This window comes from Canis lupus, chromosome 5 (assembly GCF_003254725.2).
Source record: "Canis lupus dingo isolate Sandy chromosome 5, ASM325472v2, whole genome shotgun sequence".
NCBI classification, from domain to species: domain Eukaryota; kingdom Metazoa; phylum Chordata; class Mammalia; order Carnivora; family Canidae; genus Canis; species Canis lupus.
The window spans coordinates 80,779,189-80,794,562 of record NC_064247.1 but is presented as its reverse complement, the minus strand read 5'-3'; the positions used below and the strand labels follow the sequence as shown (position 1 = coordinate 80,794,562).

Genomic DNA, 15,374 nt, shown 5'->3' with positions numbered 1-15,374 from the left:
TCATGAGAGAGACACACACACAAAGAGAGGCAGAGACACAGGCAGAGGGAGAAGCAGGCTCCATGCAGGGAGCCTGATGTGGGACTCGATCCCAGGACTCCAGGATCACACCCTGGGCCAAAGGCAGGTGCTAAACCATTGAACCACCCAGGGATCCCTGAATATATATTCTTATTCTTGCACTGCTTTGCACCTTTTTCACCCAGTAATATGTCTTAAAGTTCATTTCATTGTAGTGCATAAAGAGCTTTCTTGTTTTATAACCACAATAATATTTCACTGGAAATTGAGAAAATTCTATGGTTTATTTAATCCTCTATTAATAGCTGGTTGAGTTGTCTCTATTTGCTACTACAAACAATGCGTTGGTGAATAGCCTTGTACATTAGGTCATGTTGCATGTGTACAACATTCCAATTTTGATCACATTGGAAAATGGGAAGAGGCTGCATAAAAGTTCCATGGAGTCTTGAAAGAGTTGCAACCAGGAAAATGAAAATATTGGGAGCTGCCATGGGGGTAAATGCCCCAGGTCCTTGTGTGGTAGCAGCAACCATACAGCTGCATCTTGTAGGATGTGGCCTGTGGCTGTACTGCGGCTTATGGCAAAGTCCACATCTGGAGCTACTGGGCTGGTCTTCATCATGTCCTTTTCATTAATTCATTTATTTTTTACTTTTTTGAAACTCTTGAAGTGAGCACCCCAGTCTGAGATATTTCTGCTTTTTCCTGGCACTTGGAGGGATACAGAATTGGTTCTGGAGTTTATTTCTCAGGGGCCTATGCAAAGGCACCCATGGGGGCTGAGCAGTTACCTTTAGAGCCAATTGAGTAGATTTAGTAAACGCTCTTGGAATCTACGGCCTTTTGCATCAATGCTTATTTGTTCTGATAATGAAAAATGATGCTAGCATCTATTAAAAAAGAGAAAGCCTCCTCTTGTAAGCTTTATTGGACAAGCGAGCACTTGTTTCGGAGTCATCTGCAAACGCATGTGACCTAGAGACTGTGGGAAATGCCTAACTTCTGCAACTTTGGCTTCCAGCTGTTCTTTGGAGCCCTTTTAGGAGTTGTGTTGCAAATGTCAGAGTCAGAAGGCCGGTGCTTTTCTAGCACAACCCACATTTGGAAAAGGTGCAAGCCTTCTCTGTGAAAGAGGTTTCCAGTCCTTGTTCCTTAGTTTACTGAATGATTCCACATTCCAAACTCCACAGCAGATTTCCATGTTTCCAACAGCCAGAGTCAGCACATTTCTGTGTCACTCAGGCCTTGGGAATGCTGCCCCAGTTGGGCATGTATATCCTTTTTTTTTTTTTTTTTTAAGATTTTATTTATTTATTCATGAGAGACACACAGAGGCAGAGACATAGCAGAGGGTGAAGCAGGCTTCCTGCGGGGAGCCCTATACGGGACCCCGATCCCAGGACCCTGGGATTACTGCCCTGAGCTGAAGGCAGATGTTCAACCACTGAGCCACGCAGGTGCCCCGGGCATGCATTTCCATCTGCGTTGTGTTCTTTACAGAGCCCAAGTCTGGTGTTAGCAGTCTACCTGTATGTTCCGCGTGGATCTGCATCGGTCTCACGTTGCTCTGCTGCCCCTGGAGCTTCTCTCCTTCCTCAAGGCAGAGCAGGTTTCGTCTACTGGCTAAGGCAGTGGTGACTGGAACTGGGTGTGAATTCCGCTTCAGAGACTGACTAGCTCTGTGACCTTGAGCAAATGACAGAAGCTCTTCTGGGCCTCCATCAGCATTGAGGGATTAGAGAACCCCACCTGCTTTATAGCAGCCTAGGAGTCAAGGTTTGTCAGGTGCTCAGCACGATACCTGCACATAATCACTGTCGTTATATTGGGTATTTACTCTTCTAATTATAAAGAATTATTTGTGGCTTCTCTTTTCCCTCCCCACTTCTTCATAACTCAGACTGTGGCAGTATTGGGTGCATGGATTGGGTCTTGTTTTGAACTATATGGGACTTTGACTCAAAGGAGACCCAAGTAACTTATTTTTGTTACAGGATCATCCAAATGTAATTTACATACCACACAATTTACCCACTGCAAGTGTACAGGGAGATAATTTTTATAAATGTACCCAGCTGTGTGGTATCACCACAATCCACTTTTAGAATGTTTTCTTCAACCCAGGATTTATTTTATTTTATTTTTTTAAAACAAAATGCCTTTAGGAAACATGAAGAAAAGTTGGGAGGGGCCACAACATCACTGGGGGGCAGTAGGAACTAACTAATTTCCAGCCTGCCCCTTCCTTCTGGGAACACCTCACACAAGTTCCCAAGTTCCAAACCACCGCCCCTCAGGAACTTAGGGGTAAAAGGAGGCATCATGGCCTCCCAGACCCTTTGTAACTCAAGACCAGGGTGTCCCCAACTGTATCCGCCCCTCCCACTGATCAGTTTTCTCTCTTGTTTTCTAGAATGTTTTTTTTTAAGATTTTATTTATTTATTCATGAGAGACACACACACAGAGAGAGAGAGAGAGAGAGAGAGAGGCAGAGACACAGGCAGAGGGAGAAGCAGGCCCCATGCAGGGAGCCCGACTCCAGGATCACACCGCTGAGCCACCAGGGCTGCCCTAGAATTTTCATATAAATAAGAAGGTACTCTTTAGTGCACTTAAAAAACAACAACAACAACAACAAAAAACTCAGGCCTGAGCCATTCCCCAAGCTAACTGAATCCAGATCTCCAGGGCTGGCAGTATTTTCCAGTCTTTGGTCTTTTTCTTTCACTGAGTATAATGCTTTTAAGGTTCATTGATGCTCTTGCCCTCAGTAGTGTGTCATTCCCATCTGTGGCAGAGTAGTAATATCTATCCTAATAACTGCATAGGTTAATATTTTTTTAATGGATAAATGGAGAAAAAGAAGAAAATTAGGAAAGAAGGTTCTTCTTTTTTTTTTATTAAGATTTTATTTGGCAGAGAAAAAGGGAGCACAAGCGGGGGGGGGGGGCAGGCAAGGTGAGAGGGAGAAGCAATCTCCCCGTGGAGTAGAGAGCCCTACATAGGGCTCAGTCCCAGGACCCTGGGATCATGCTTGAGCCAAAGGCAGACATTTAACCAACTGAACCACCCAGATGCCTCAAGAAAGAAGATTCTTAAAAATACAGTAGTGCCCATCCCTAATTTTTTTTTTTTTAGTTTTTCTTTATCTCCACCCAACATGGGGCTTGAACTCATGACCCCAAGATCGAGTTGCACACTCTTCTGACTAAGCCAGCCAGGCACCCTTACACCCTGACTAAAAACACACACACACACACACACACACACACACACACACACACAACCAACCAACCAGGCTATCAAAGAATTGCAGAAGGGGGACATAAATGAATCACAAGAGGGATGTAGGCCAGAATCTGAGGAACGCATTCATTGCAAGCATAGACAGTATCTTCTCTGGATGAGACCGTGAGGGCTTTGTGCTTTTGGCTTTGTCCGTTTTTTTTTTTTTGTTTGTTTGTTTGTTTTGTTTTTTAATTAAAAGTTTTTATTGAGATAAACTTCTTAGATCATATATTACACCCATTTAAAGTGTAGTGTTGGGTTAAAAAAAGTAAAATGTAGGATTCAGTGGCTTTTCAATATATTTACAGTTGTGCAATCACACCATTTTAAAGCATTTTCGTCATCCCCAAAAGAAATCTCTCACCCCGTGGCTGTCACCCCTCAGCTCTGCTCACCCCGACACCTCCAGTCTTAGGCAGGTCCTAATTGATTTTTGGTCTATAGCTTTACTGATTCCGGGCATTGCGTATAAATTGAACCATACAAAACAGTCTTATATGACTAATTTCTCAGTGAAAGGTTTTCAAGGTTCATTCGTGGTGTAGCATGTATCTGCAGTCCATTTCTTTTTATTGCTGAATAATGTCATATGGATAGACTACATTTGACCCATTCATCAATTGAGGGACATTTGGGTTGTTGCCACTTTTTGTCTGTTATGAATAATGCAGCGGTGTCATCTGTATTTTGTTACTTCCTCTGATGGATAGAAGATGCTACTTTTTTTTTTTTTTTTTAAGGTGCTACTTTTTAAATTAAAAACCAAAAACTAGGGATCCCTGGGTGGTGCAGCGGTTTGGCGCCTGCCTTTGGCCCAGGGCGCGATCCTGGAGACCCGGGATCGAATCCCACATCGGGCTCCCGGTGCATGGAGCCTGCTTCTCCCTCTGCCTGTGTCTCTGCCTCTCTCTCTCTCTCTCTCTCTCTCTCTGTGACTATCATAAAAAAAAAAAAAAAAAAAAAAAACCCAAACTAGGATTTGGGGAGGGGATAGATGTGGGTAACAGCACCCTGATAAAAAGTGAGGAGGGGCTCCTGGATGACTGAGTTGGTTAAGCATTCAACTTGTTTTTTTTTTTTTTTTTAAGAATTTATTTATCCATGACAGAGAGGAGAGGAGAGAGAGCGTGAGCAACAGGCAGAGGGAGAAGCAGGCTCCATGCAGGGAGCCTGATGTGGGACTCAATCCTAGGATTTCAGAATCCCGCCCTGAGCCAAAGGCAGGCACTAAACCCCTGAGCTACCCAGGGGTCCCAGCATTCAGGTCATGATCCTCAGGGTTGTGGGATCGAGCCCTGTGTTGTGCCATATAGAGTCTGCTTTTCCTTCTCCATCTGCACCTCCCTCTGCTTGTTCTCTCTCTCTCTCTGTCTCTGAAATAAATGAATAAAATGTTAAGAAAGTGAGGAAATGTGAAATGTGTATGTTTTTCCCATCACATTAGCATCCAGTAGTCCACAGGTTGTGGAGGCTATGTGAGAGTTAAGACTGTGGTCCTGGGGGCAGCCCGGGTGGCTCAGCGGTTTAGTGCCGCCTTCAGCCCAGGGTGTGATCCTGGAGACCTGGGATCGAGTCCCACGTCAGGCACCGTGCATGGAGCCTGCTTCTCCCTCTCCCTGTGTCTCTGCTTCTCTCTCTCTCTGTCCCGCATGAATAAATAAATAAAATCTTAAAAAAAAAAAAAAAAGACTGTGGTCCTGGGGTTCAACTAGACCAATATTTGCTGTGTGATCCTGGGAGAGTCACTTAATATCTCTAAGCCTTGACTGATGTCATTGGAAGAGGATCCTTCTCATATTGGTTGTTGTGATAATAAAAAGTGCTTATTCTAATGCTTGCCTTGCACAAAGGGAGCCCTCACTGGGTGCTCTAAGCACCTGGTGAAGACTTAAGGTGTATGCCCACGCCTGAGTATTTTTAAAAGCATCACAGGAATCTGTGTAGGACATGTTAGACCCTGGTTGGAGACGATGTTAGAGATACTTTGGTCAAGGTATTTTATTGCATGAGTGGACAACTAGAACCAGCGGAGCCCTTCCTATGGCCTGGCCCCTTCCCCAGGCCTGTCACTGCCTTTACCTGTGAGGGGTCAGCAGGAGCTAGAGGCAGGAGGGATTCAGCTGCTTTGGAATTCAGAACAGGGGGCCCTCCCTGGCCTCAGGGAAACCAACAGAAAGGAAAAGTGGGCAGTTACTGTGGTGTGAGAGGGAGCCTTTCCTTTCTAATCAATAAGCAAACAGTTCCTGGAGTTGCCCAAGCTGGCCGCAGGAATGTATCCTGGCCTGCAGCCCTGTGGGAATGATCAGCGCCTCTGTATTTAGGCAGGTGGGTTGGGTGTTTGTGTACTTAACATGCAGCCAGAAGCTGGGACCGTAAAACTCCAATTTAATATGGAAGCCAGAGCACCCCCCACCTCAGTTCTCTTTGTTCTTTTTGATAAAACCAAACAAGGTTCCCTCCCTAAGTCAGGGAAGAAGTCCCAGCTCCACCTCTGCAACAGGCAAGGTGCCAGCTTCTGTTAGAGTGAAGTTCAGTGTTGGCTCACTTCCCCTCCTTAAATGAATTGAAATGAGATTCCTTGCTGGTTAGTGTCCATCCTGGGACATTGAAGCCAAGCCCTCTGTCCCAGACTTGAGCCACAAAGCAGCCCCAGCTTCCCCAGCTGAACCCCTGGAGCCCCCATGAAGACCGGAATATTGAGATTAAACTGAGTGAGGTTTTATCCTTGGGTGCTGGCTCATTTCTGAACTCTCCAGTGGAAGGCAAAAACAAAAGATTTAAAACTGAGTTCTTTTTTTTAAAAATTTAAATATTTAATTTATTCATGAGAGACACAGAGAGAAAGAGGCAGACACTTAGGCAGAGGGAGAAGCAGGCTTCTCACAGGGAGCCCGATGTGGGACTCGATCCCAGGACCCTGAGCCAAGGCAGATGCTCAACCACTGAGCCAACCGGGCATCCCAAAAACGGAGTTCTTTTCTGGCCTTGATAACAAAAGGGCAGGGGGAATGGAGGGGCCCTCTGGCCCTTCTGGACTCAAGGAGCAGGAGGCGATGCCACTCTTGGTTAGGCCATGACATCATTGTCATCGCACTAGAAAGGCAGCCCCGGCAGGGCAGGGCCTGCGTCCTGTTGTGTTCGTGGCTGGGTGTTCAGTACTAGGACAGGAGCTGAGTGATAGGTGTATAGGGCTTGAGCAGGCCCTGGAACTGTCCCCCACACTGCCACAGGGCTCACTGCCTTGCTTTGGCATGCAGCCAGAAAACCGGAACAGTCTCTTCAAATGCCCCTTCTTGAGGTGTCCCTAAATGCCCTCTGTTAAATTGTGTCCCCCCCGCCCCCCCTCGCTCTGCATCAAGCCTTAGAACTCCCTGACCTGCTGCTTTTTCTGTATTAGCACTTTGCATTCCTGACCCTTAGTTGTTAATGATCTCTTCCTCCCTGGAATGGAAGTCCTCTGAGGGCAAGGACCTTACTAGTGCTGTACTTGCCAGGCCTTAGAATGATGCCTGGCCAAGAATAAGGGCTCTGGAACTAGTTGTGGAACAAAGAATCCTTGAAACAATCACTCAAAGGAGATGAGGACGTCTCCCTGTCTCCCTTTCCGGAATACAGAGGCAGATGCTCAAGGAAGGTCAAAGTACAACTTGTTACTGGGATTTGAACTTGACTTGGTTTAACCCCTTCACACAAATGTGCAGCCATAAAAGTATTTGCACTGGCTTTTTACTAACTCCAGAAGTGCCATTTATGACATTTTTTAGTGTGCTGATCAATCAACATCCGGGATGTTTGCTCTCTGAGAAATAATGGACCATTAGCCCAAGCAGAAACATGACTGGGAGCAAACATCCACTGCCAGAGAGACCTAGACAGCCATGCCTAACCTTAAAACAAAGTGGGGTGGGGGGGATCAACGATGGTGAGTCATGCCTTTAACCTTGCCAGCTCCCCTTGGGAGAGGCCTGGGCTAAGTGTTCCTTGATCTGTAACCTCAGTGTTTTCTGTGCACACTGATGCCCTGCTCCCCACCAGTCTGTTGTGTGTGTTTTGTTTTTTATGATTTTATTATTAGTAAGTAATCTCTACACCCAGTGTGGAGCTCAAGTTTACACCGTCAAGATCAAGAGTTTCATGCTTTATGGTCTAAGCCAGCTGGGCACCCCATACCTCGATCTGTTTTGATGGAAACACTTGAAGGAGAGTGCTCCTCACTTCCTACCCAGCTGGGTTCATTGTTGACATCTGTTTTTAGGGTGTTCATTACATGCAAAGACTTTTTTATTATTTTTATACAATTTGGGTTCATTTATTTTGTTTCAAGTTTTTATTGAAATTGTATTAGTTAACATATAGTAATGTTGGTTTCAGGAGTAGAATTTAGTGATTCATCTCTTACATTAAACACCCAGTGCTCATCACAGCAGGTACCCTCCTTAATACCCACCAGCCATCTACCCCATCCCCCCACCTACTGCCCCTGCAGCAGCTCTCAGTTCTCTATAGTTAATAGTCTTTTATGGCTTGCCTCCTTCTCTCTTTTTTCCCCCCACTTCCCCCATGTTTATCTGTTTCATTTCTTAAATTCCACAGAAGAGAGGCACCTGGGTGGCTCAGTTGGTTAAACATCTGCCTTCAGCTCAGGTCATGATCCCGGGATCCTGGGATTGAGCCACATATCGGGCTTTCTGCTCACCTGGGAGTCTGCTGCTCCTTCTCCCTCTGCTGCTTCTCCTGCTTGGGTTCTCTCTCTCAAATAATTTATTTTTTTGTTTAAGATTTTATTTCTTTGATTTACAGATGATTCATAGATGAGTGAAATCATACGGTATTTGTCTTTCTCTGACTAATTTCACCTAGTGTAATACACTCTCGCTCCACCACTGTCATTGCAAGTGACAAAATTTCATTGTTTTTGATGGCTGAGTAATATCCGGGTGTTTGTGTGTATGTGTGTGTGTATAAACTATACCCCATATCTGAAACCACTTATAATTTGTTCTGGCAAGACATAATGGGAGGCTGGGAGAAAGAATGCGGTAGACTTCGTGAAAGTAAACTTCTCGCCCCTGAGATCCCTTGGGAGCTGCCTATCAACATGGGAGATTGGGCGGGGTGCGGGCTCCCCAGCCGACAGTGCTCCTGGAGCACATCACCCAGATTTTGTGGACACCAGCTGCAAGTCATGCTGTCTACCAGGAATATAAGCTGCTTATCTTCCTCCAGAAAATGTTTGGGGTTTAAGGAGACTGACGAGAGGAACTTTGACTTACTTTAGCTTATGTAATGTGGTGATCTACAGCGGAACATTCTTGGATCTGAAATTTAAAACTTCCTCTTTCACTTGGCTATCTCACTGTCCCTGTGTTTTTCTGTGGCCCTGGGACTGTAACAGCTTTCCCTCAAGGAGAGTGAGGGGATAATGCGGGCGTGTCAGGTGAAGATGGAGACGGGACACGTCGCGGTTACCATCGTAGGGACTCCACCTGTCCTGTGGGAGCTTAACCCTACGGTATCCATTCAGCTAGGAACTAGTTGACAGACGACTTGGATATTAAGGTGGTTAACTCCTGACAGAGGCCCAGACCTCTACATGTCTCTGTGGCTTGGCCAGTTCTCTCTGCTGAGACATCGGAGCCTCAATTTCCTCATTTATAATCAGTTTCCTCATTTATTAGGCTGCTTAATTCCTACCACCCAGGGCCAGCATATCCCGTACAGCTATTAGGTTGTGATGTTAGGTTGCTAGTTGGTAGCAAATGGACACCTATAGAAGTATCTATATACTTGCCCAGGCTAAAAAGACCCATCTTCCTGGTACAACTTGAATCTCAACATCCCCAGAGTGTGAACAACTTGGAGATCTGATCATCCTTTTCTTCTTATTTTTTAAAATATCTTATTTATTTGAGAAAGAGAGGGGGAGAGTGCATGAGCAATGGGGAGGGGCAGAGAGAGAGGGAGAAACAGACTAGCCCAACGTGGGGCTCAATCCCTGGACCCTAAGGTCATGACCTGAGCTGAAGGCAGATGCTTAACTGACTGAGCCACCTAGATGCTCGATGCTCATTTTTTAAACATGATTTTTTTTTCCCCTGAGCATGAGTTCTCAGTAAACTCATAATTTTGAGTAATTTCATTGACGCTCATCAAAGGGAGATGTTCCAGAATCACCGAGTGCCATCAAAGAAAATGGAAGCTAGAAAGAAATTTTATAGACAGTGGTATCCATGGAGAATTTGGGCTTTGTGGTTGGAATTAGAAATACCACGCCTACCCAGGAAAAAACAAAACAAAACAACTCCTGCCCAGCTAAGCGATTAGTCTGTCTCTCCAGGATTCCTTTTGGCCATCAAGTTAAACCTTCTGTCTTTTATCTTCGGTATGTAAGTCAGAAACCAGAGTCCTTGGTTTTTGGTACGCAGTGGTGACATGACCCCCAGGAGCCTCAGAAGGCTCTCTGATCTTGTTGTGTGTGTGACTTTTTCTTCTTAAGCTGAGTGGTTGAGTTCACATGGTCCTTGAAATAAATCTAAATGCAGGGTTCTCTGGTGTTAGCTGTGGGAAATGTGTTCCAATGAGAGAGAAACAATCCATAATGCGTGCCTTTGTGTGTCGAGTGGGGCAAACACTGCTTTCAAGTAGTTGCTGCTAAGAGACTGGGTTATCCCACTAGTTACCAAATAACTCAACTATGGTTAGCTGGCTTTGATTGTCGGTCCCTGTTCTTAAATCCCAACATCTCCCAGAAATATATGAAGGCTTTGAGACTGTCTGGTTTCTACCCACTCACATTCCAGCTGTGGGGCTTGGCGGGGGCGGAAGTAGAAAGGGAATCCTTAGAGCAGGACTGTTTGAGCCACAACAGCAATTCCAAGCAAGGAAAGGATTTAATTTTTATCTTGAGCTTAAGTCATTTCTGCAAAGTGAGTTAGCAAATAGGGCTCTTATAGGATGAATAACGCGGGAGAATCACGATGTGTTAAATAGACTTTTAGGGGCACCTGGGTGGCTTAGTCGGCTAAACATCTGCCTTCGGCTTAGGTCATGATCTCGGGGCCCTGGGATCAGGTCCTGTGGCTGTGAGTTCCCTGCTCCGTGGGGAGTCTGCTTTTCTCTCCCCCTCTGCCCCTCTCCCCTCTTGGGTTCTCTCTTTCTCAAATAAATAAAATCTTTTAAAAATGTATAAAAAAGGGATCCCTGGGTGGCGCAGCGGTTTGGCGCCTGCCTTTGGCCCAGGGCGCGATCCTGGAGACCCGGGATCGAATCCCACATCAGGCTCCCGGTGCATGGAGCCTGCTTCTCCCTCTGCCTATGTCTCTGCCTCTCTCTCTCTCTCTCTCTCTGTGACTATCATAAATAAATAAAAATTAAAAAAAAATGTGTAAAAAAAATTTTCCCCTTAATATTCCTTTTTATTATTGCTGGGAAGCTTATCCCCATTTTGCAGATGGAAACAGAGGTGAAGAGCACTCACCTTGGAGCCAGACAGGCCAGTCCCTCCACGCACAAGCATACAAGTTAGGACAGAGAAAGTGGAGGTGGCTGGAGGAATTAAATTGGAATGCTGGACATAAAGAACTTGGTGCAAGGGTCTGGCTTGTAGAGAGTGGTGTGAGGCACAGTAGTTAGGAGCCAGAACTCTCAGACTGCCTGGGTTCTAGTCCCAGCTCTGCACCTTATGAGCTGCCTCAGTTTCCCCACATGTAAAAATGGGGCACTGGTAGTAACAACTTCATAGAGTTCTGGGGTGAAGTGAGTTAATAATATTTTTAAAGTGCTCAGAGTGGAGCCTGGCACATGTTGTTCTACAAATGTTTAAATAAGGTTACGGGAACAGTAGGCAAAAGGTATCTGCTATTAGTTGAGGCTGTGGTTGGTGATGGTGATGATATTATTGTAGTGAAAAGATTTTCACACCTAGAGATGGCCACTTGGGTTCTTGGCTCTTGTCTCTGGGATTGGTTTCTGGACCTAGTGACCAAATGACAGGTTTTAGGAAAGGCAGTTATCCTGACTTAATACTTAATCCCATGCTGGTTTTATTTTTGTTTAATTTTTTTATTGTGAGACGTTCAAATATACCCAGTCTCCATGTGCTAGTCCTCCTTTCAATACTTTGCTGTTCCTGTTGGACTCCCCTGTGCTGGCAGTAGTGGTCATTGTGGCTCTGAGACACTGCCCAGCCTTTTTCAGGGGTGCAGCAAGCTTCCGGGAACAGGAGATTCCCTCATCTTTCCTATAATTTCTGGTTTATCAGCCCCAGAGGATCATATTGCATAGAAAGGTAATGGGCCTTAATGAGCACCTGGAAATTCAGGTTGGGCTCCTCACACTTCTTTGTCACTTCTTAAAGGGTGGGGCTTAGCCATCATTAAGACAAGATGCCCCAAAGTTACTTGCAAAACTATTTTCCATTTTTTAGGCTGCCACCCTTGGCAAGTCCAGTCCTGCCTGTCCCAACTTTCACTGCCCAGATTTGGGCCAGCTGGGGAAAGGAATTAATTTGGTATGATAAATGGGGGCAGCATTTGCTCCCTGTTTATGTGACAATCCTCCAAATACAGTCCGATTACCCCATTACTTCTGCTGGAATGGGTTTTGGGGGGAGGGTTATTTGAAACACATCTTGTTTTTACTAGTTTGAGATGGAATTCCTACGTCAGACCTAAAAGGCACTATCTGCCCATCCCTCAAGAACGGCATTTCTTCTTGCATCTCTTGTCATTTTCGGTTCATCTGTTCGCTTAGCAAATACTTGGCTTCTGCTTGTCTACCCAAATGCACAGAAATAATAATTATCATTTTCTACTCACATTGCTCTTCCACTTTCAAAATTTGATCACATTCACTGTCTTTGTTAATCTTCACAAAAATGCAGATGAGGTAGGCTCCGTCCGTGGCTATATCCTTCATGTCCCAGTAGGGGCAACAGGCCCAGAGAGGTTAAACATGTTGTTTAAGGCCACTCAGCAGGAGCGAGGTGGAATCTGGGTTATTATCTGACCACAGACTCTGAGACCAGCCTTTGCCTCTTGTCCCTCTTCTTGTGTTTATTACAGCCTTCCTCTGCTCACCCCACTCCCACCCCGTAAAGTTTGGGAAGTGAGTTATAAAACCGGCATAAGAGGTGAGGAGGGTAGGGATGGAGGCATGGTTTTGATTTTTGTTTTTACAAACAGGGAGGAGAGAGTGTTTGTTGGGTGGGTGATTGTTTGAAGGACCCAGCTCCCTTCGTATGAACTATCTCTGGCTAAATCTCAACTCCAGGTTACTGTACAAGGTGGCACCATATTTCCCTGGATTGTAGCTAGGAGGCAAAACTGTCCTTAAAACAACAAGGCCGGGATCCCTGGGTGGCGCAGCGGTTTAGCGCCTGCCTTTGGCCCAGGGTGTGATCCTGGAGACCCGGGATCGAATCCCACATCGGGCTCCTCATGCGTGGAGCCTGCTTCTCCTTCTGCCTATGTCTCTGCCTCTCTCTCTCTCTCTGTGTGACTATCATAAATAAATAAAAATTAAAAACAACAACAACAACAACAAGGCCTTCACAGGTCTCTTCAGGGCAGGGAAACTTAATCATGAGACAAAGTAATTCAGATTAAGGGCCGGTCCTAGCTCTGTCCCTCACTAGTTACCAGATGCTAGGCAAATTTCTTAAGTTCTCCAAGCCTTAGTCTTCAAAAGGGGACCATCTGCGGGCTGCTCACCCTCCCACCCCAGTCATGGTTACTTTCTCTGGCCAGGGTGGGACAGTTGACTTCAGAAACATTTGCAGGGGTGTCCCCTGGTGGAAAAGAATGAAAACTGCAGCCCAGGAATTGAGGATGGCTTTGGGGATTTCTGGCAGAGACCTGATCCTCATGAACATAGAGGTGTCTAGCCAGGGAAAATAGGTTCAAGAACAGGAATTTTTATAAAATTCCTTGGACAAAAATTTTATAAAACCACTTGGACAAAGTAGAAATTCCATTGGAGAAATGAAAGGCAAGTATTTGAAAAGGATGAAAACAGGCTGCCTTGAGAGTTTCCCATAATTAACTGTTCTTCAATTGGCTGTTCCCTCTGCCTCATAGGCTCTTGAGCCAGGTTTCTGGAAGACTTGATCCTTCAGGTCTTAGCTCTGCCACCCCCACCTAGGTTGGCCTGCTCTCACCATCCAGTATGAGTTACACTTTTCTGAATCACCCCCTTTCCCCAGCAATTAAAAAAATTATTAAAACGTAGGCTCCACGCCCAGCATAGAGCCCAATGTGGGGCTTGAATTCATGACCTTGAGATCAAGACCTGAGCTTGGGAGGAGGGGTGCTGGGTGACTCAGTCAAACATCCATCTCTTGATTTTTGTCTCAGGTCATGATCACAGGGTCCTGAGATCCTGCCCTGCACTGGGCTCCCATGTGTCAGCGTGGAGTCTGCTTATCCCTCTCCCTCTGCTTCTTCCCCAACTCACTCTCTCCCTCTCTTTCTCATATAAATATATAAAATCTCAAAAAAAAAATAAGCTGAGCTGAGATCAAGAGTCAGATGCTCAACCAACCGAGCCACCCAGGGGCCCTCACCTCCTATCACTCTTGTATCACCCTTTTTAATTCCTTTGTATCTAGTACTTGTCACTACCTGAAATTATTGGTTTCTATATTTGTCCATGTTTTCTACAACAGTGTAAGCTCAGTGAGAGCAGGTGCATTGTCTGTCGTCTTTACAAGTTTATCCTTAGAGCTCAGCACAGTTTCTGGCATATTGCTTGGTGAAAAACCTGTAGAACAAGTCCTTTGGGATTCTGATGTTTAGTGTAGACTTTTTTTTTTTTTTTTAACCACAATACCTCCAGCTTTGGGTGTTGGTAGTTTTTAACTTTTAATACCTCAGTAGCTATATAGTTGGAAGTAGAGTTTCAAAGTCATTGATCATGGGATCCCTGGATGGCGCAGCGGTTTGGCGCCTGCCTTTGGCCCAGGGCGCGATCCTGGAGACCCAGGATCAAGTCCCACATCAGGCTCCCGGTGCATGGAGCCTGCTTCTCCCTCTGCCTGTGTCTCTGCCTCTCTCTCTCTCTCTGTGACTATCATAAATAAATAAAAATTAAAAAAAAAAAAAAAAAAAAAAAAAAAAAACAAAGTCATTGATCATAACATTCCTCTATCCAAGTAGTCCTTCTCTGTTTTTTTTGCATTTATCTTGCCGCCCTGTGTGATCAATTATCTCCCCTAACCGAAAATAATCAGTCAGATTGCAAGCAGGCATTACCTCTGTATGCCTCAGATAATAAGTCTATAACCAGTCAGGAAGTATTTACAATTATCAGTGTCTTTTGTGGAATACTCATGAGAATTGAGTAAATGATTAAGCAAAGCCACATTTGTTTTTAAAGATTTTTTTCCAAGATTTTATTTATTTAGAGGGAGAGTGTACATATGGGTGTATTAGCAATGGGAGGGGCAGAGGGAGAGAGCATCTCAAGCAGACTGTGCTGAGCGGGGAGCCTGGTGTGGGGCTCGATTTCATGACCCTGAGATCATGACCTGAGTTGAAATCAAGAGTTGGATGCTTAAGTGTGTCACCCAGGAGCCCCTGTTTTTAAAATTTTTATTGAAGGGATCCCTGGGTGGCGCAGCGGTTTGGCGCCTGCCTTTGGCCCAGGGCGCGATCCTGGAGACGCAGGATCGAATCCCACGTCGGGCTCCCGGTGCATGGAGCCTGTTTCTCCCTCTGCCTGTGTCTCTGCCTCTCTCTCTCTCTCTCTGTGACTATCATAAATAAATAAAAAAAAAAAATAAAATTTTTATTGAACAAACTTTAATATAGTGCTGATGATGGACCAGGCATTGTTCTACGTATCTTAAAACAGCCGTAGTAGATAGCTGCTCTTGTTGGCTTCATTCTACAGTTGGGTAGATGGAGGCACAGACTGAGGCACCGGGAGATTAAGTAATTTGCCCAAGGTCGCAGAGCTGGGCCTTGAACCCAGATAGTCTCTTCCAGAGCCCACACTCTTAACCATCGTGCCAGGTGCCTCATTATCTGCCACTGTTAGTTGAAATAAATGTAAACTGTTACTT

The 15,374-nt window shown here is 45.3% G+C and overlaps 1 protein-coding gene across 1 annotated transcript in view; it reads left to right on the top strand.

The window, feature by feature from the left end:
* The window catches only part of CDH1 (cadherin 1), a 78,276-nt gene that overhangs the window by 35,360 nt on the left and 27,542 nt on the right, over positions 1–15,374 (top strand). The window lies entirely within an intron of this gene.